Source organism: Coregonus clupeaformis, chromosome 17 (assembly GCF_020615455.1).
Source record: "Coregonus clupeaformis isolate EN_2021a chromosome 17, ASM2061545v1, whole genome shotgun sequence".
Taxonomy (NCBI): Eukaryota; Metazoa; Chordata; class Actinopteri; order Salmoniformes; family Salmonidae; genus Coregonus; species Coregonus clupeaformis.
The window spans coordinates 18,000,166-18,022,692 of NC_059208.1; the positions used below are offsets into that span (position 1 = coordinate 18,000,166).

General features: G+C 44.4%; 1 pseudogene; it reads left to right on the forward strand.

The window, feature by feature from the left end:
- The first annotated feature begins 21,207 nt into the window (after positions 1-21,207).
- LOC121585309 lies at positions 21,208-21,998 on the forward strand (annotated as a pseudogene).
- Positions 21,999-22,527: the final 529 nt, after the last annotated feature.

Here is a 22,527-nt window from a genome sequence, read left to right on the forward strand (position 1 = left end):
TGTTTGGAACCACCAAGACTCTTCCTAGTGCTGGCCGCCTGGCCAAACTGAGCAATCAGGGGAGAAGGGCTTTGGTCAGGGAAGTGACCAAGAACCTGATGGTCACTCTGACAGACCTCTAGAGTTCCTCTGTGGAGATGGGAGAACCTTCTAGAAGGACAACCATCTCTACAGCACTCCACCAATCAGGCCTTTATGGTAGAGTGGCCAGACGGAAGCCACTCCTCAGTAAAAGGCGCATGACAGCCCACTTGGAGTTTTCCAAAAGGCACCTAAAACCATGAGAAACAAGATTGTCTGATCTGATGAAACCAAGTTTTAACTCTTTGGCCTGATACCAAACGTCATGTCTGGAGGAAACCTGGCACCATCCCTACGGTGTTGCATTGTGGTGGCAGCATCATGCTGTCGGGATGTGTTTCAGCGGCAGGGATTGGGAGACTAGTCAGGATCAAGGCAAAGATGAACGGAGCAAAGTACAGAGAGATCCTTGATGAAAACCTGCTCCACGATCTCAGACTGTGGCAAACGTTCACCTTCCAATCTGAGGAGGGCGTGGGTGGGGTCCTCTCCCAGCGGCAAGGTAAGCCAGAGAAAATGTATCCCTGTGCCTTTTTCTCGAAAAAGCTTACCCCCGCAGAGAGGAACTATGGAATTGGAGACAGGGAGCTGTTGGCGGTGGTCCTCGCTCTGGAGGAATGGAGACACTGGCTGGAGGGCGCAGTCCATCCATTCCGGATTCTCACTGACCACCGGAATTTTGAGCACATACGGACAGCGAAACGGATTAACTCTCACCATGCCAGGTGGGCCCAATTTCTTACTCGCTTTCAGTCTATTCTGTCCAACTGCCCAGGATCCCAGAATGTGAAAGCCGACCCACTCTCCAGGATGCACAATACCAGAGAAAGGAAGGATCTGGGGGGGTCCTATCCTGCCTACGTCTCTCATCGTGGCATCTGTTGTTTGGGATGTGGACGAAGACATCCGCCTGTCGGCTCAGGAAGACCCAGTGCCTGCCAAGGCCCCTCCGGGGCGTGTGTATGTACCCACCAGGGTCCGTGACCGCCTGCTGATCTGGGCACACACCACCCTTATGGCAGGGCACTCCGGTATTACGCGGTATTGGCTACCACAGCATTCTGCAGCGATACGCCATCCCATCCGGTTTGCGCTTAGTGGGACTATCATTTGTTTTTCAACAGGAGAATGACCCAAAACACACCTCCAGGCAGTGTAAGGGCTATTTGACCAAGAAGGAGAGTGATGGTGCTGCATCAGATGACCTGGCCTCCACAATCACCCGACCTCAACCCAATTGAGATGGTATGGGATGAGTTGTACCGCAGAGTGAAGGAAATGCAGCCAACAAGTGCTCAGTATATGTGGGAACTCCTTCAAGACTGTTGGAAAAGCATTCCTCATGAAGCTGGTTGAGAGAATGCCAAGAGTGACCTTATATAGACAGGTGTGTGCCTTTCCTAATCATATCCAATCAATTGAATTTACAACTGGTGGACCCCAATGAAGTTGTAGAAACATCTCAACGATGATCAATGGAAACAGGATGCACCTGAGCTCAATTTCAAGTCTCATAGCAAAGGGTCTGAATACTTAAATAAGGTATCTGTTGGTTTTATTTTCAAATATTTCAATAAACCTGTTTTCACTTTGTCATTATGGGGTATTGTGTGTAGATTGATGAAAAAAAAATATATATATATATATATATATATATATATATATATATATATATATATATATATATTTAATCCATTTTAGAATAAGTCTAACGTAGCAAAATGTGGAAATATAAAATAATTGTTTTGTTTTTGACCATCAAAAAGTTCGGGGCTGTATCAAAAACATCCGGTGCAGAAGCTCCGGAAGCCCAGGCCTAATGACGCCGCTGGATATGCAGGGTTTCATGAAATGATAATGGGTGAAACTTCATATCACATGCTTATCACATACAATCTGTGATAATGAGGACAAGTTGAAACAGGTGGCAGACAATGGCAGATCGCAGGGCAACTTTTATGTGATAAAAATAGGAATGGTACAATCATGATGCTTGTTACGGTATATACGACTTAGGCTAATGCACAGCCCATCTTATTTACAGAGCTTGTCACTGTAGTTACACCATAATTATGTATAAACTGTCAAAACATTGTCCTTTTACCTTCAGCTTTCTATAACTGAAGGTATGATATTGTGTGGTAATGATGGCGACATACAGTACTAGAAATTGCATGAAGACACAAACGCACGTATGCAGACGCACATGCAAACACAAACAAATTGTGCACACACAGTTTGCCTGTGGGTTTCACTAGTCTATTTTAAGGTACATTGTTTCATTTCCAACTTCCCATAAATGTTACATTATTCTACCAACTACTATCACTTTTCCCCTTAGGCAGTCACATGAGGTCAGTTCAAACCAGACAAATTTCAAACAAGATATTTCTACTCTAAAACACTTCTTCAGTTCCATTCAAACTATGACTGTGGTGAAACAAGGAGAAACCATACCTTGCCAAGAATGGTTATTTGTGAAAGCTCAAAACATTCACAACAACAATGGTCGCTTATGCCGACCATGTCCTACCTGCCTATTGAAATAGAAAGCAACGGCTTTAAAGTCTCACCTTTGTCCATATCCGTCTCCCTCTCAGACTAAATGCCCCATTAATATCACTTTGTGTCAGTTCATTACAATATCCTATTAATTTACATCATGGCCGACATATCCTAATGCTCCCCTAACTGTGTGTCTGAGATTAAAGCCCTAATGCCCACTTCTAGAACTCATTAGAAAGCCTTGCCCAGATACAATTTTAATCTCTGCCTGTCACACACACAGACTCCCCTGTCAGGGAAATAAAGATGGAGTGCCAACAGAAAGAGGGCTTTGTTGTTGTTTTTTATTTGGGCGGCTTTTCTCGCGGAACCTTGTCTTCTTAATGTCCCACATAAACCTCAGTCCACTTCACATTGCTGCACATTTCCTCAGTGACTGTAAGTAATCTCTAACACAGGTTCCGTACTGATGATTTATTTTCATTCTGAATCAAAATAATCTCATTTCCACTTGCAATACCTCAGTGAGGTGTATTTCTCTCTTAGATAATCTATTAAATTAATTAAGTGCTGAGCTATATGGAAATCAGAGGAGCCCCTTGGCCCCCCAAGACCCAGGTTGGTAAATACAGTACTGTATATGGCTTTGACGCTATTACCTCCACCTCTTATCCCCTTTGTGAGATCACATGACAGAAGCCCGGTATGGTGTAGAGTAGAGCAGTGGGGATTACACTAAAGTTTGTGACTTGGGTCAGGTCACTCAAATAAATAAATAAATATATATATATATATATATATATATATATATATATATATATATATATATATATATATATATATATTTATTTATTTATTTTAGTGACCTGACCCAAGTCACAAACTTTAGTGTAATCCCCACTGCTCTACTCTACACCATACCGGGCTTCTGTATTTATATACAGTATATATACTGTAGAAGTACATAGCTTCCATGTCAAACACAGTACTAAAGTTACTTTAAGGGGGACAGGCACTAAGTAAATCAACTCTAGTGAAACTCAAGTTCCATGGTGTTACCAAGACTGTAATGAGGAAATGCTCTCATTAATGCCCAGATAAAAGGGAATGCTCATTTAGTCGTAACCTTTAAAATCACGAGACAATCAGTGTTCTTTATCAGTATCAAAGAACAAGGCAATGTTTTCATTGATATGAAAGAGCAGATTACATAATCCCTAACACAGTTTAACCATTTTCATGCTTTAATTTTTTAATATTTTTTTAAATATATACCTATTTTCATATGAATGCTTTTGAGGGCTCAGCCTCAATGAATAAATGTTTTCACTTCTAATCGGATCATGTTGATCAGATCCGATTACATTGCATAGAAAACATTTTTCTCTTCCCTAGTGAAAAGTTTGTACTTTTAAATGATGTTATCCAGGGAAGTATAATCAAGGTTATGATGTTGTTTTGTTGCAGTTAACATACAGTGGGGGAAAAAAGTATTTAGTCAGCCACCAATTGTGCAAGTTCTCCCACTTAAAAAGATGAGAGAGGCCTGTAATTTTCATCATAGGTACACGTCAACTATGACAGACAAAATGAGAAAAAAAAATCCAGAAAATCACATTGTAGGATTTTTAATGAATTCATTTGCAAATTATGGTGGAAAATAAGTATTTGGTCAATAACAAAAGTTTCTCAATACTTTGTTATATACCCTTTGTTGGCAATGACACATGTCAAACGTTTTCTGTAAGTCTTCACAAGGTTTTCACACACTGTTGCTGGTATTTTGGCCCATTCCTCCATGCAGATCTCCTCTAGAGCAGTGATGTTTTGGGGCTGTCGCTGGGCAACACAGACTTTCAACTCCCTCCAAAGATTTTCTATGGGGTTGAGATCTGGAGACTGGCTAGGCCACTCCAGGACCTTGAAATGCTTATTACGAAGCCACTCCTTCGTTGCCCGGGCGGTGTGTTTGGGATCATTGTCATGCTGAAAGACCCAGCCACGTTTCATCTTCAATGCCCTTGCTGATGAAAGGAGGTTTTCACTCAAAATCTCACGATACATGGCCCCATTCATTCTTTCCTTTACACGGATCAGTCGTCCTGGTTCCTTTGCAGAAAAACAGCCCCAAAGCATGATGTTTCCACCCCCATGCTTCACAGTAGGTATGGTGTTCTTTGGATGCAACTCAGCATTCTTTGTCCTCCAAACACGACGAGTTGAGTTTTTACCAAAAAGTTCTATTTTGGTTTCATCTGACCATATGACATTCTCCCAATCCTCTTCTGGATCATCCAAATGCACTCTATCAAACTTCAGACGGGCCTGGACATGTACTGGCTTAAGCAGGGGGACACGTCTGTCACTGCAGGATTTGAGTCCCTGGCGGCGTAGTGTGTTACTGATGGTAGGCTTTGTTACTTTGGTCCCAGCTCTCTGCAGGTCATTCACTAGGTCCCCCCGTGTGGTTCTGGGATTTTTGCTCACCGTTCTTGTGATCATTTTGACCCCACGGGGTGAGATCTTGCGTGGAGCCCCAGATCGAGGGAGATTATCAGTGTTCTTGTATGTCTTCCATTTCCTAATATTTGCTCCCACAGTTGATTTCTTCAAACCAAGCTGCTTACCTATTGCAGATTCAGTCTTCCCAGCCTGGTGCAGGTCTACAATTTTGTTTCTGGTGTCCTTTGACAGCTCTTTGGTCTTGGCCATAGTGGAGTTTGGAGTGTGACTGTTTGAGGTTTTGGACAGGTGTCATTTATACTGATAACAAGTTCAAACAGGTGCCATTAATACAGGTAACGAGTGGAGGACAGAGGAGCCTCTTAAAGAAGAAGTTACAGGTCTGTGAGAGCCAGAAATCTTGCTTGTTTGTAGGTGACCAAATACTTATTTTCCACCATACTTTGCAAATAAAGTCATAAAAAATCCTACAATGTGATTTTCTGGAATTTCTTTTCTCAATTTGTCTGTCATAGTTGACATGTACATATGATGAAAATTACAGGCCTCTCTCATCTTTTTAAGTGGAAGAACTTGCACAATTGGTGGCTGACTAAATACTTTTTTTCCCCACTGTACGTGTTGTATTCCACAGCAAGTGCATTGTGTGTGAGAAAGAAAGAGTGAATTTGTTTGTCATCCCCACTGACATGTTTTTAAAAATAATGTGATAGTCAAACATGAAAACTATGCTATGGAAAGCCCCTATTCTCTGAAGGAAAGATGATTTGAAAGGCATTTTATGTTGAACAACAGGCGCAATGCAGAGGTGTTACAATATTTAACAGAGACCCAAAATGTCCTTTCCTAGTCCCTGGGTTATTATGTTGTAAAATATACATGGGCGTTATATTGGTGAAGGGTCTCTCTGCATGGAAAATAAACCTCATCTGCTGAGTTTAGGGGATTTTAGGCGTCTAGTTCAGTGTTAATTTTGGCAGCTATTTTAGAAGTAATTTTTGTCTTAGTTTTAGTCTTAAAATATATTTTAGTCTTAGTCACATTTTAGTCATTTCATCCTTCTTTAGTTTTAGTTATCTGTCGGTGAAAACTATTTTAGTCACATTTTAGTCCAGCATTTTTTCCATTGAATAATTAATATTTACTTGCATCATGTGAAAACTTAGATAGCCTTGTCCAACTAGGCATAATATCACCTCGTATACCTTCGCTGGCAGCACTGTAACCAATGCCAGCCATAATTAACCATGGGCTATAGTATATAAAACCTTACAGGTTAAATCATTTAGCTCTGATACACATTTAACATCATATTATATTCGATCCATTACTTAACATCTACACTCTTAGAAAAAAGGGTTCCAAAAGGGTTCTTCGGCTGTCCCCATAGGAGAACCCTTTTGGGTTCCATGTAGTACCCTCTGTAGAATGGGTTCTACCTGAAACCAAAAAGGGTTCTTCAAAGGGTTCTCCTATGGGACAGCCGAAGAACCCTTTAAGGTTCTAGATAGCACCTTTTTTCTAAGAGTGTAAGAATTTCAGAAAAGTCACACATGCATTTAGATTTCTGTAGAGTATAAAATCAGTAACCATTATATACTGAACAAAAATATAAACGCAATGTAAAGTCTTGGTCCCATGTTTCATGAGCTGAAATATAATATTCCAGAAATGTTCCATATGCACAAAAAGCTTAATTCTTTCAAATTTTGTGCACAGGACCCCCACATCCAGCTTCTTCACCTGCGTGATCGTCTGAGACCAGCCACCTGGACAGCTGATGAAATTTAGGATTATTTCTGTCTGTAATAAAGCCCTTTTGTAAGGAAAAACTACTTCTGATTGGCTGGGCCTGGCTCACGCATGGCTGTGCCCCTGAAATCCATAGATTAGGGCCTAATGAATTTACTTCAATTTACTGATTTCCTTATATGAACTGTAACTCAGTAAAATCGTTGAAATTCTTGCATGTTGCATTTATATTTTTGTTCAGTATAGAATAATTGTCTACATCCACAGTTTCATTACCCTGCATTTTTAACACACAAACATATGTTGCATAGCTAAACAAACACAATATATAAAATAAATAATGGATTTCTTGTGATGGTGTATATTCAATTAATTTATTCAACTTTTTTAAATGTAGATGTTCCAAAGGCTCGCATCAGCGGATTGTGTGGAGGCCTAGAGATGCTAAACGTGTCTATATTAATTAACGGTCAATTACTATGAGAGGAGTCTTTTGCATGACAATAACCAACTGACAATATTTCATGACCGCGACAGCCCTAGTAATGTATTTATTTATTTGTATTTATTAGGGATCCCCATTAGCTGCAGCCAAGGCAGCAAAGTCTTCCTGGGGTCCAAACACTTTAAGGCACTTACATCACAAATAAAACAGAAGATAAAAGAGGGACAACATTATTACACCACAACATATCTACAATACAAAATGTATAATACCATCATAAAAAAATATTACAATGTACGTGAGTGTAGAGTGTATGTGCTAGTGTGTGTGTGTGCATATACGTGTGTGTGTTTGTGTGTGTGTGTGTGCATCTCTTCACAGTCCCCGCTGTTCCATAAGGTGTATTTGGCATCTGATTTTTAAAATCTGATTCTACTGACAGTTTACAATCCAGGGTTACTCCAAGCAGTATAGTCATCTCAATGACCACATTATTCATTACACAATTTAGTTAAGGGTTTAGTGAATGATTTGTCCCTAACACAATACTTTTAGTTTTTGAAATATTTAGGACTAACTTATTCCTTGCCAACCATTCTGAAACTAACTGCAGCTCTTTTTTAGGTGTTGCAGTCATTTCAGTCGCTGTAGTAGCTAATGTGTATAGTGTTGAGTCATCCGCATACATAGACACACTGGCTTTACTCAAAGCCTAGAGTTGGATGTCAAAAGTAATGATTGAAAAAGTAAGGGGCCTAGACAACTGCCCTGGGGAATTCCTGATTCTACCTGGATTATGTTGGAGAGGCTTCCATTAAAGAACACCGTCTGTGTTCTGTTAGACAGGTAACTTTTTATCCACAATATTAGCAGGGGGTGTAAAGCCATAACACATACTTTTTTCCAGCAGTAGACTATGATCGATAACGTCAAAAGCTCCCACAATATTTTTATCATCAAGTTCTCTCAGCCCATCATCAGTCATTTGTGTGAGTGTTGTGCTGGTTGAATGTCCTTCCCTACAAGTGCTGAAAGTCTGTTGTCAATTTGTTTACAGTAAAATAGCATTGTATCTGGTCAAACAATTTTCTACAAATGTTTACTAAGGGTTGGTAAAAGGCTGATTGCTCGGCTATTTGAGCCAGTAAAGGGGGCTTTACTATTCGTGGGTAGCGGAATGACTTTTGCTTCCCTCCAGGCCTGAGGCCACACACTTTCTATTAGGCTTAGATTGAAGATAAGGCAAATAGGAGTGGCAATATCATCCATTATTATCCTCAGTAATTTTCCATCCAAGTTGTCAGACCCCAGTGGCTTGTCATTTTTAATAGACAATTGTTTCATCTCTTCCACACTGACTTTACGGAATTCAAAATTACAATGCTTGTCTTTCAGAATTTGATCAGTTATACTTGGATGTGTAGTGTCACCTTTTGTTTCTGACATGTCATGCCTAAATTTGCTAATCTTGCCATTGAAACAATCATTAAAGTAATTGGCAATATCAGTGGGTTTTGTGGTGAATGAGCCATCTGATTCAATGAACGATGGAGCTGAGTTTGCCTTTTTGCCCAAAATGTCATTTAAGGTGCTCCAAAGCTTTTTACTATCATTCTTTATATCATTTATCTTTGTTTCAAAGTATAGTTTATTCTTCTTTTTATTCAGTTTAGTCACATGATTTCTCAATTTGCAGTACATTTACGTTTGCCAATAGGTTGTGCAGCCAGACTTATTTGCCATTCCTTTTGCCTCATCCCTCTCAACCATACAATTTTTCAATTGCTCATCAATCCACAGGGATTTAACAATTTTTACAGTAATTTTCTTAATGGGTGCATACTTATTAGTAACTTGAATAAGCAATTTCATAAAATGTGTCTGGTTGCTCATTACACACCACAGACCAGCAAATATTCGTATCATCATCAACATAGGAATCACTACAAAACGTATTGTATGGCCTCTTACACACTATATTAGGCCCAGCCTTTGAAACTTTAGTTTTCCTAATCATGGCTACTATATTGTGATCACTACATCCGATGGATTTGGATTCTGATTTAAAGCAAATTTCTGCTGCATTAGTAAAGATGTGATCAATACATGTTGATGAGTTCATTCCTGTGCTGTTTTTAACTACCCTGGTAGGTTGACTGATAACCTGAACCAGGTTGCAGGCACTAGTTACATTTGAAGCTTTTTCTTGAGTGAGCAGCTTGATGAAAGCCAGTCAATATTTAAATCTCCAAGAACATATACCTCTCTGTTGATATCACTTACAGTGAGGGGAAAACATATTTGATCCCCTGCTGATTTTGTACGTTTGCCCACTGACAAAGACATGATCAGTCTATAATTTTAATGGTAGGTTTATTTGAACAGTGAGAGACAGAATAACAACAAAAAGATCCAGAAAAACGCATGTCAAAAATGTTATAAATTGATTTGCATTTTAATGAGGGAAATAAGTATTTGACCCCATCTCAATCAGAAAGAATTCTGGCTCCCAGGTCTCATTTATACAGGTAACGAGCTGAGATTAGGAGCACAATCTTAAAGGGAGTGCTCCTAATCTCAGCTTGTTACCTGTTTAAAAGACACCTGTCCACAGAAGCAATCAATCAATCAGATTCCAAACTCTCCACCATGGCCAAGACCAAAGAGCTCTCCAAGGATGTCAGGGACAAGATTGTAGACCTACACAAGGCTGGAATGGGCTACAAGACCATCGCCAAGCAGCTTGGTGAGAAGGTGACAACAGTTGGTGCGATTATTCGCAAATGGAAGAAACACAAAATAACTGTCAATCTCCCTCGGCCTGGGGCTCCATACAAGATCTCACCTCGTGGAGTTGCAATGATCATGAGAACGGTGAGGAATCAGCCCAGAACTACACAGGAGGACCATAGTCACCAAGAAAACAATTGGTAACACACTACGCCGTGAAGGACTGAAATCCTGCAGCGCCCGCAAGGTCCCCCTGCTCAAGAAAGCACATATACAGGGCCGTCTGAAGTTTGCCAATAAACATCTGAATGATTCAGAGGAGAGCTGGGTGAAAGTGTTGTGGTCAGATGAGACCAAAATTGAGCTCTTTGCTATCAACTCAATTCGCCGTGTTTGGAGAAGGAGGAATGCTGCCTATGACCCCAAGAACATCATCCCCACTGTCAAACAAGGAGGTGGAAACATTATGCTTTGGGGGTGTTTTTCTGCTAAGGGGACAGGACAACTTCACCGTATCAAAGGGACGATGGACGGGGCCATGTACCGTCAAATCTTGGGTGAGAACCTCCTTCCCTCAGCCAGGGCATTAAAAATGTTTCGTGGATGGGTATTCCAGCAAGACAATGACCCAAAACACATGGCCAAGGCAACAAAGGAGTGGCTCAAGAAGAAGCACATTAAGGTCTTGGAGTGGCCTAGCCAGTCTCCAGACCTTAATCCCATAGAAAATCTGTGGAGGGAGCTGAAGGTTTCGAGTTGCCAAACGTCAGCCTCGAAACCTTAATGACTTGGAGAAGATCTGCAAAGAGGAGTGGGACAAAATCCCTCCTGAGATGTGTGCAAACCTGGTGGCCAACTACAAGAAACGTCTGACCTCTGTGATTGCCAACAAGGGTTTTGCCACCAAGCACTAAGTCATGTTTTGCAGAGGGGTCAAATACTTATTTCCCGCATTAAAATGCAAATCAATTTATAACATTTTTGACATGCATTTTTCTGGATTTTTTTGTTGTTATTCTGTCTCTCACTGTTCAAATAAACGTACCATTAAAATTATAGATGGATCATTTCTTTGTCAGTGGGCAAACGTACAAAATCAGCAGGGGATCAAATACTTTTTTCCCTCACTGTACATTATCAAGCATTTCACACATATTATCCATATACTGACTGTTAGCACTTGCTGGTCTATAGCAGCTTCCCACAAGAATGGGCTTTAGGTGAAGCAGATTAACCTGCAGCCATATTACTGCAACAGTATGTAACATGAGATCCTCTTTAAACTTGACATGAATGTGGTTCTGAATACAAACCATTGGCATTTCTGTATTTTCAGTAAATGTTATAACCATGTATTGCTACCATTGTATCATCAATGGTATTATATAAGTGAGTTTCAGAGATAGTCAGAATATTAATGACATCTGTTACTAGCAAGTTATTGATTTCATGAACCTTGTTTCTTAGGCTACATATGATAATGTGGGCTGTTAGCACTTTTCTTGGATCCTTGATTGGTTTCATTGTTTTACTGGGAAGCTTAGCAGAAGTAGACATGCTCATGTTATTTATGTTTGAGCTGATAGTGCAGGGTGAGCTGCACACAGTGGACTTCCTACTAGGGCACACCGCCTCAGTGCTAACAGTATAACTCTGGTTCATAGGTACATTAACTGCATACAATAGCTGTAGGATCAACAGGCATTAAGGGCAGTTAGAGGGACATAAATTAGGTTACTTACATTATGTCTGCCAACGTCCCTGGGATAATGTACATTTGCTGCAGCATTATGACAACTCAGCAACACAATGGTAGGGATTAACTGAGCTGGGCTTGGGTCATTGATAAGTCATTGTCTCAACACAGCCTTGAAATGTGTGGACAGAGTCCAGGAGCCAAGATAATTCGGATGGACTCCATCATTCCTGTAGAGCATCTTCTGTTTCCAAAAGGTGTCAAAGTTATCTATACAAGTGATTCCAACAGAGCTACAGTAATCTTTTAGCCAGGTGTGTAATGCCAGTAGCCTGCTGAATCTTTCACATTCGCGGCCCAACGATGATACCGGAACTGACATAATTACCTGCTTTTTGTAATCTTTCAGTGCTTGAATAAGTTCTTTAATATACATTTTCAGAAGTTCCGAGCTAGCCCTCCTAATGTCGTTTGACCTCACATGGACTACGACAGCGTCAGCTCCTGGCAGCTGTTGTAGAACGGTTGGAAGTAGCCTTTTAATGTCCTGTACTTGTGCTACAGGATAGCACAGAGTTTTTGCCCTGGGAACCATGATGTTTCTTACCATAGAACTGCCGATGACTACAGCTGGTGCAATGGCTGAGGAGGTCAGGCCGTTTTTTTGCCTCAAGTGGTTTCCTGTCTGCCAGGAACCTCAGATCTCCATCCTTGCAGCACCCAGGGGAACACCAGGGACAGGATCCTTCAAGGTCAGTGCGGCTATTCTAGAAGCATGGAGAGGGGCATCAGGCACCACCTCCAACAGCATCACTTCCCAGGAATGTTGTGGCTCAGACAAAGGGGTAGCGAGTAGCAGGCGGCTCAAGGCATCTGTATTAGCCAGCTGCTTCCCTAGACGATAGCAAAGCTCATAACTATGGGCTCCCAGTATCAGGCTCCATCTGACCATCTGAGTGGAGAGAATATAGGGAATGGGCTTCAAATTATTAAGCTGGCCCAGCAAGGACTTATGGTTGGTGTAGACCACAAAATAGCAACCTAACAAATACTAATGGAAATTCTTGACTGCAAAAAATTTCACCAGGGCCTCTTTATCCAGCTGCGCATAGTTCTGTTCAGTGGCAGTTAGGGTCCTAGATGAGCACACGGGTGCCTCCCGAGCATCAGAGTCTACATGACTAAACAAGGCACCGAGCCCATATGTGACCGACCGCCTTGATTCGGTCTTATGTAACAAAGTTTGAAATTGTGTTTTTTTTACATTGGATAAATGCAGAGACACAGAGCTACAAAATGCTATATCATACACTGCATTTGAGGAACAATGGGAAAGCAATTCTGCTTTGAAAGTTGATAAACTTGTAACCAAACTTTTGAGAAAATGGCCCTTGTGTCACATCCTGATCGGTTTCACCTGTTTTTGTGCTGGTCTCCACCCCCCTCCAGGTGTCGCCCATCTTCCCCATTATCCCCTGTTCATTTATACCTGTGTCCTCTGTTTGTCTGTTGCCAGTTCGTCTTGTCTTGTCGGGTCTTATCAGTGTGCTTTCCCGTCTTCCTGTTTTCTTAAGTTTCTGTTTCCTAGTTTCCCCGGTTCTGACCATTCTGCCTGCCCTGACCCCGAGCCTGCCTGCCGTTCTGTACCTTATTGATTCTGCCCTGGATTATGGACCTCTGCCTGCCCTTGACCTGTCTTTTGCCTACCCCCTGTTTTGTCAATAAACATCTGTGATTCTAGCTGTCTGCATCTGGGTCTTATCCTGAGTTCTGATAGTACGAACTGGCCATGACTGACCCAGCAGACTCAGACCAGTTCCACAACGCTGTCTCCCAGCAAGGAGCCACCATTGGAAGACACGAGGAGTTACTGCAATGCCTTATGGAGGGACTCCATACCCTGGTGAATGCCATGACCAGACGTTCGATACATTGGTGGAGCAATTCCGTGGATTCCCTACAAGGCAGCAAGCCACACCAGTAATTCCCCAGACTCTCAACAACCCCGCCACCAGCAACGCTTCATCCCAGCCTTCCCCAGTGTCCCGAGAACCCCGCTTACCTCCTCCGGAGCGTTACACCTGCCGGGCCTTTCTCTCCCAGTGCTCCCTCATCTTCGAGCAGCAGCCTTCTTCGTTCCCCTCGGACCGCTCGAGGATAGCATACATCATAACGCTGATGTCTGGGAAGGCACTCATCTGGGCTACGGCGGTGTGGGAGCAACATTCCGCCATCTGCCTCAGTCTGGAGGAGTTTGTGGCGGAAGGTGTTAGAGTCTCCGTTGTCCGGGAGAGAGGCTGCTCATAAACTGCTCCAGCTACGCCAAGACTCCCATGTTGTGGCAGGCTACTCGGTGGATTTTCCCACATTGGCGGTGGAGAGTGCCTGGAACCCAGAAGCTTTGTTCGACCTGTTCCTTCACGGATTATCGCAGGTGATCAAAGATGAGCTCGCAGCCCGGGAGCTTCCCATGGACCTCGACTCCCTCATAGCCTTGACCATCCAGATCGATGGGCGGCTACGAGAACTTAGGAAGGAAAGGGAATCTGTTCCCTGTCGCCCTCACTCGCCCTCGATTCCCACCTCGCCTCCAAGGAATCCCGGAAACCCCCGAAGGCACTTCCAAGAGAATCCGATGTCACCCGAGTGCTCAGGGGAATCGCCGAGGGTGGTCGGCTCGCCTCCTCCAGAGCCCAAGCTACTGAGAAGGGCTCGATTGTCTCCGGATTAATGTTTACGCAGACTGAACACCAGGAGCTGTCTGTATTGCGGGACTACATTACATTATATTTCCACCCGTCCATTTTAAAAGACCAGGCTCATCAGTAGGTACCGGTGCTCTGGTGAGCCGTACAGAGATTTCCCAATCTCCCATTACTCGCACCCCTCTCCATGCCACCATTATAGGGTGACGAGGGAAAATCACTCCGGGTGCTCATTGACTCTGGGGCCGATGAGAGCTTTATCGATACTACCTTGGTGTCGGAGCTTGGAATCTCCGCTCAGCCCCTCTCCATTCCCATGGACGTCAGAGCGCTGGATGGGGGCTCTATTGGCGGAGTCACCCGCAATACGATTCCTATCGACCTACGAGTATCAGGAAATCACACTGAGTGTATGCAGTTCCTGCTCATCTCCCCATGTACCGGTGGTTTTGGGATATTCTTGGCTCCAGAAGCACAAACGACTGGGCTGCTGGTGCTAGCATGGGTTGGTTCCCGTTCTGCCATGCTCATTGTCTCAAGTCAGCCTTGCCGGCCCCTGGACTTCTTCCTGCAGGCTTGAGAGACGCCTCGGACCTCTCCGCCATTCCGACGGAGTACCTGGACCTCCGGGAGGTCTTCAACAAGGCCCACGTTACTTCTCTCCCTCCGCATCGACCCTACGACTGCGCCATTGACCTTCTCCCGGGCACTACACCTCGGGGGCGGCTTTACTCCTGTCGGGTCTGGAGATCAAGGCTATGGAGGAGTACATTGAGAACTCTCTTGTTGCAGGGAGTTCGTGTTTGTCTACCTCGATGACATCCTGGTCTTTTCCAGGTCAGCTCAAGAACACATCCTCCACGTCCGACAATCCTTCAGTGTCTCCTGGAGAACCAGCTTTTCGTTAAAGCAGAGAAGTGTGAGTTCCATCGCTCCACTATCTCCTTCCTTGGATACGTCATCGCTGCAGGACATATACAGATGGATCCAGACAAGGTGAGAGCGGTGGTGGATTGGCCTCAACCCACATCCAGAGTGCAGCTGCAACATTTCCTGGGGTTTGCTAACTTCTACCGCCGCTTCATCCGGGGTTACGGCATCCTGGCTTCCCCACTCACAGCCCTCACCTCTCCCAAGGTTCCCTTCACGTGGTCTCCAGCAGCTGACCAGGCGTTCTCGGACCTCAAACGTTGATTCACTACAGCCCCATCTTAGTCCATCCGGACCCATTCCGTCAATTTCACTCTCTCTTACCGCTCGGGGATCTAGAACGTGAAGCCGAACGCACTCTCAAGGTTGTATTACCCCGCTGCTACTCCGTCTGACCCCGAGACCATCCTCCCTACCTCCTGTCTAGCGGCTGCAGTTGTCTGGGGTATAGAGAGCCTGGTCTGTAAGGCACAGCGCTCCCAACGGAGGGGTTCCGGCACACCGGATGTTTTTCCCGGACTCTGCCCGTACCCCGGTCCTGGAATGGGCACATTCCTGTAGACTGACCTGCCATCCAGGCTCCCGTCGGACCCTGGCTTTTGTCTGATGACGCTTTTGGTGGCCTTCCATGGTGCCGGATGTCTCTGCATTCGTCACCGCCTGCACGGTGTGTGCACAAAATAAGACTCTGCGGCAAGCTCCGGCTGGCCTTCTTCAACCACACCTTGTTCCTCACCACCCCTGGTCCCATATATCCCTGGACTTTGTTACTGGGCTTCCCCCGTCAGACGGCAACACTACTATCCTGACGGTGGTGGATAGGTTTTCTAAAGCTGACCATTTTATTCCCCTTCCCAAATTCCCCTCAGCCAAGGAGACGACTCAGCTCATGGCACAGCACATCTTCCGGATCCATCTACTTCTGGTCAACATGGTCTCCGATCGTGATCCCCAGTTCTCGTCCCAGTTCTGGAAGGCGTTCTGCACCCTCATTGGGTCATTAGCCAGCCTGTCCTCTGGTTTCCACCCCCAATCTAATGGCCAGGCGGAGCGAGCCAATCAGGACCTGGAGATGGCCCTTCGTTGCCTCGTCTCCGCCAACCCCACGACCTGGAGCAAGCATCTTGTGTGGGTGGAATACGCCCGCAACACCCTTCCCTGCTCGGCCACTGGTCTCTCGACCTTCGAGTGTTCCTTGGGATATCAGCCCCCGCTCTTCCCCGAGCAAGAGGAAGAAGTCAGCATACCCTCTGCCCAGATGTTCATCCGCTGCTGTCGCCGTACCTGGAGAGAGCCCTGGCTGCTCTTTTGAAGACCACATCCAGGTATCGGCGACAAGCGGATCACCACCGGACCCCTGCTCCCCGCTATCAGCTCGGGCAGAGGGTATGGCTCTCTACTCAGGACCTGCCCTTCCGGGTGGAGTCCCGTAAACTTTCCCCCCCTTTCATCTGCCCGTTCTCCATCTCTAAAATCCTTAGCCCCTCTGCTGTTAACCTTCTGTTGCCCCGCACCCGCCGTATCCATCCTACATTTCATGCGTCCAAGATAAAACTTGTGTCTCACTGTCCTTTGTCTTCTGTCACACCATGATTGGTTTCACCTGTCTTTGTGCTTGTCTGCACCCCCCTCCAGGTGTCGCCCATCTTCCCCATTATCCCCTGTACATTTATACCTGTGTTCTCTGTTTGTCTGTTGCCAGTTCGGCTTATCTTGTCAGGTCTTACCAGCGTGCTTTCCCGTCTTCCTGTTTTCTCAACTTTCTGTTTCCTAGTTTCCCCGGTTCTGACCATTCTGCCTGCCCTGACCCCGAGCCTGCCTGCCATTCTGTACCTGTCTGACTCTGCCCTGATTACGAACCTCTGCCTGCCCTGACCCTGAGCCTGCCTACCGTTCTGTACCTTATTGACTCTGCCCTGGATTACTGACCTCTGCCTGCCCTTGACCTGTCTTTTTCCTGCACCTTGTTTGGTCAATAAACATCTGTGATTCTAGCTGTCTGTATCTGGGTCTTATCCTGAGCTCTGATACCTTGAATGTTTTGGTACACCTACTGGAGAGCTCTTCTTTTTCTACACCCATCCAGGATTGTTCACACCTTCTTAAGACAGCTCCACCCATCTCTTTAAGGGTTCACATGTGAGGTCATGTGCTAAACAGTGAGTAGTGTAGTAAAGATTAAGACTAAAAGTGGTACAAGTAGTAGCCTACAATAAGGAAAAATTCCAGGTAAACAGAAAGTGTCCAGATATTTTTTTTAAATAAATATTAGTTGACGCTCACCCAGACACACTTGTCTAAATTGATGAGTCATGTGAAAGAAATGCTGTAACCCCCAGCCACATCTTTCTAAGTGGATGGGTCTCTACAGAAGTTGTAAAGGGTACAGCGAAATGGTTACTTGCATGGTAGCAATATCAAAAATAGATAGTGTCAATAAAGAAAAAAAGAACAAGTGTCAATGCCAGTAGACAAAGAACAAAAGAATATACAGTATGTACAGGAACAATATCAATAACGATATCAGTGAAAGATGAGGTAGTTATATGCACACAATCAGGGGTAAAGTGGCTGAGCAGCAGGATAAAAAATAATAATAGTAGCAGCAACATATGGCGTGTGTGTTAGGAGAGAGTCATGTGAATAGAGGCACTGCAGATAGTGCTGATGACTTGGAACTCACCCCCAGTGATGAACTGGTCCGTCCGAACCACGAATGAACAAGGGAATCTATATTCGGAGAGTCTGTTTCTGTCCTGCCCTTGATTTTGGTGCAGGGCATGTGATGTCCATAGCCTCTTTGTCACAAAACTTCCTGATCTTCTCAAAAAGAGCATTGAAGCTGTAAAACAGGAAATAAAAAAAATACTTTTAGAAGACATTACCACCTTGCATAACATCAATTCACCTCCTAAGTTTAGATCAGAAGAATAACCTCATACAATGCAATGAAAATGATATTCACCTGAAGTGCTGGTACTGCTTGATCTGTGGCAGCGGCCTGAAGTACGGAGTCAGGCGTTGTTGCCAGCCATAGCTTTCCACAAGCACCGTACCATCCTCCAGTCCAACCAGCTGTGGGATGTTGACCCCTGTCACAGTGCTGTCCTTCACAACACCAGCAATCTCGGACAAAGTGTTCTCTCTGGTCTTTCTGAAGTGCTACTTGATGAGGCCGAAGCACCAGTCGGGGGCAAACTTGGTGTGGCCTGTGATCAGGAAGTTAAAGTCCAGACTGTGGTGGAGCTTGTGCATGGTCCGCCAGGCACAATACCAGAGCAACGAACTTGTTCTTGTTTTGGCCACTGCATTTATCACAATTCAGGCCCACACGTGTTTCCCCAACTCCATAGTTCGTGAAGAAATGGTGCATGTAGTTGATGACTGTGCTGCTATCTTTGCTGGATAGGTACCTGGCGCCGACGAAGATGGCGGCCTCGCGACTAGCTCTTAGGAAACTTTGCGGTATTTTGTTTTTTAATGTCTTATTTTTTACATTATTAGCTCAGAAAGTGTTTTGCATCATTACATACAGCCGGGAAAAACTATTGGATATCAGAGTGGTGGTAACTCACCAGCATTACGACCAGGAATACGACTTTGCCGAAGCGGATCCTTTGTTTGCTCTCCCCAGGGCAACTGAATGGATTGCAGCGGCTGACCCAAAACATCGCTGGCGGAGGAGAGGCAATCGGAGCGGCCTGCTGGCGCACACACCACCCACCGCTTCCAAGTACTCTACTCGCTAATGTTCAATCTTTGGTTAACAAAGTCGACGAACTACGGGAAAGGATTTCTTTCCAGAGAGACATCAAGGCCTGTAACATACTCTGTTTCACGGAAACATGGCTATCTTTTTTTTTTTTTTTCTGGGGGTAGATCAGCTTAATATTGGAGATAGATTGTAACTTCTATCAATGTAATTGTCTGCATCACTTCCAATCCCCCATGTTTTATATATACTCCCCTTTATTACTTTTCAACCCCGCCATCCTTTCCCTACTTGGGGTAAATTAGTGAACAACAATGCCCAGGCCTCTACTTCCAGCCTATACTTACTATCTACACCTTATGGACACAGTCAATTTTACAATAATTCTATTTTATTTGTTTTTGCTCCTGAACTTCTTCTACTCTCAACTTCTCCGATCATTTTCATGATGTCCATCCGGTTTGCTTCTACAGTGGGGAAAAAAAGTATTAAGTCAGCCACCAATTGTGCAAGTTCTCCCACTTAAAAAGATGAGAGAGGCCTGTAATTTTCATCATAGGTACACGTCAACTATGACAGACAAAATGAGAAAAAAAATCCAGAAAATCACATTGTAGGATTTTTAATGAATTTATTTGCAAATTATGGTGGAAAATAAGTATTTGGCCAATAACAAAAGTTTCTCAATACTTTGTTATATACCCTTTGTTGGCAATGACACAGGTCAAACGTTTTCTGTAAGTCTTCACAAGGTTTTCACACACTGTTGCTGGTATTTTGGCCCATTCCTTCATGCAGATCTCCTCTAGAGCAGTGATGTTTTGGGGCTGTCGCTGGGCAACACAGACTTTCAACTCCCTCCAAAGATTTTCTATGGGGTTGAGATCTGGAGACTGGCTAGGCCACTCCAGGACCTTGAAATGCTTCTTACGAAGCCACTCCTTCGTTGCCCGGGCGGTGTGTTTGGGATCATTGTCATGCTGAAAGACCCAGCCACATTTCATCTTCAATGCCCTTGCTGATAGAAGGAGGTTTTCACTCAAAATCTCATGATACATGGCCCCATTCATTCTTTCCTTTACACGGATCAGTCGTCCTGGTCCCTTTGCAGAAAAACAGCCCCAAAGCATGATGTTTCCACCCCCATGCTTCACAGTAGGTATGGTGTTCTTTGGATGCAACTCAGCATTCTTTGTCCTCCAAACACGACAAGTTGAGTTTTTACCATATTTTGGTTTCATCTGACCATATGACATTCTCCCAATTCTCTTCTGGATCATCCAAATGCACTCTAGCAAACTTCAGACGGGCCTGGACATGTACTGGCTTAAGCAGGGGGACACGTCTGCACTGCAGGATTTGAGTCCCTGGCGGCGTAGTCTGTTACTGATGGTAGGCTTTGTTACTTTGGTCCCAGCTCTCTGCAGGTCATTCACTAGGTCCCCCCGTGTGGTTCTGGGATTTTTGCTCACCGTTCTTGTGATCATTTTGACCCCACGGGGTGAGATCTTGCGTGGAGCCCCAGATCGAGGGAGATTATCAGTGGTCTTGTATGTCTTCCATTTCCTAATAATTGCTCCCACAGTTGATTTCTTCAAACCAAGCTGCTTACCTATTGCAGATTCAGTCTTCCCAGCCTGGTGCAGGTCTACAATTTTGTTTCTGGTGTCCTTTGACAGCTCTTTGGTCTTGGCCATAGTGGAGTTTGGAGTGTGACTGTTTGAGGTTGTGGACAGGTGTCTTTTGTACTGATAACAAGTTCAAACAGGTGCCATTAATACAGGTAACGAGTGGAGGACAGAGGAGCCTCTTAAAGAAGAAGTTACAGGTCTGTGAGAGCCAGAAATCTTGCTTGTTTGTAGGTGACCAAATACTTATTTTCCACCATAATTTGCAAATAAATTCATTAAAAATGTGATTTTCTGGAATTCTTTCTCTCATTTTGTCTGTCATAGTTGACGTGTACCAATGATGAAAATTACAGGCCTCTCTCATCTTTTTAAGTGGGAGAACTTGCACAATTGGTGGCTGACTAAATACTTTTCCCCCCCACTGTGTATATATATATATATCGACTAACCGACTAGTCAGCTAAATAACGGTGTTTTTTTTATTTTATCAAATGTGTTGGCGTTAGAATACAACATAGCAGACGTTGTAAATTGGTGTCACTGTGGGACAGGAAGTGATGGACTTCCGGTGGAGGAGGAGCCGGGGCGAGGAGGGCATTGCTGTGGTGATAGACTTCCTGCTGGCTAATGCCCGATTGATTCTGGGAGTGGGAGGGGCCGCGGTGCTGGGCATCGCTACGTTGGCCGTCAAGAGGTTGATAGAACATGCAGGCCGAGCGGCTTAGGATGAGAAGGTGGAACAGAAGATGTCGGAGAGCTGGGAGGAGCTTAGCTTAGTCTCCGCCTCCCCCAAGTCCATTAGGAAGGGGCTGGAGGGTGTGGTCATGAAACACATCACCAAGGCAACCAAGCGACAGAAAGCTGACCTTTGCCAGCCCCAGCAGCATAAGTCTAGTCTGGATGAGAAGCCTGTCAAAGCAGCAGAGTCCCAGAGACCCAAGAGACTACAGCTATGTCTCACCCTGCAGGAGCGTCTCCAGCAGTACTATTCTACCAGAGCAGCTTTAGCCCCAGAAGAGGTTCACAGAGCTCAGAGTCTAGCTCTAGATATCTGTATAGAGGCTTCCTGCACACCACAAACCCTGACATGCCTCTGGGAGAGATGTCACTGGGAGGGTCCCTGCTTGACGACCTACAGGTGGTGAGTGCGGACCATGCACGCCTGTTGGTTCCCCTCCAGCTAGAAACCAGTCTGTGGAGACTGATCCCTGGGGAGGAGACCCTCCTAACACACCCTCTACACTGGATATATGATATATATATATGGATATATGAGTTATACCGCTCTACTGAGACCTGGACATATTGTTCAGATATAATAATATGGATATGTATAACAGTGTACTGACATGTAGGTACTTCATAGTACCAGATCTACTGGGCTCAGTCCCAAATGGCATCATATTCCCTATATAGTGCACTACTTTAGACTACTGTGGGCCTGGTCAGAAGTAGTGCCCCACATAGGGAATATGATGCTGTGGGCCTGGTCAAAGGTAGTGCCCTACATAGGGAATATGATGCTGTGGGCCTGGTCAAAGGTAGTGCCCTACATAGGGAATATGATGCTGTGGGCCTGGTCAAAGGTAGTGCCATTTGGGACGCACACTGAGTCATGTAGCTCCTTCATATACACCAGTAGACAGACTGACAGACCGGTAGACAGACTGACCGACAGGTAGACAGACTGACCGACAGGTAGACAGACTGACCGACAGGTAGACAGACAGACTGTATGTAACAGAGATATATCATCTACACATCGTGTATGACCAGTATGAAAATGTATGCACTCACTAACTGTAAGTCGCTCTGGATAAGAGTGTCTGCTAAATGACTAAAATGTAAATGTAAATGTATATATATCATACAGTACA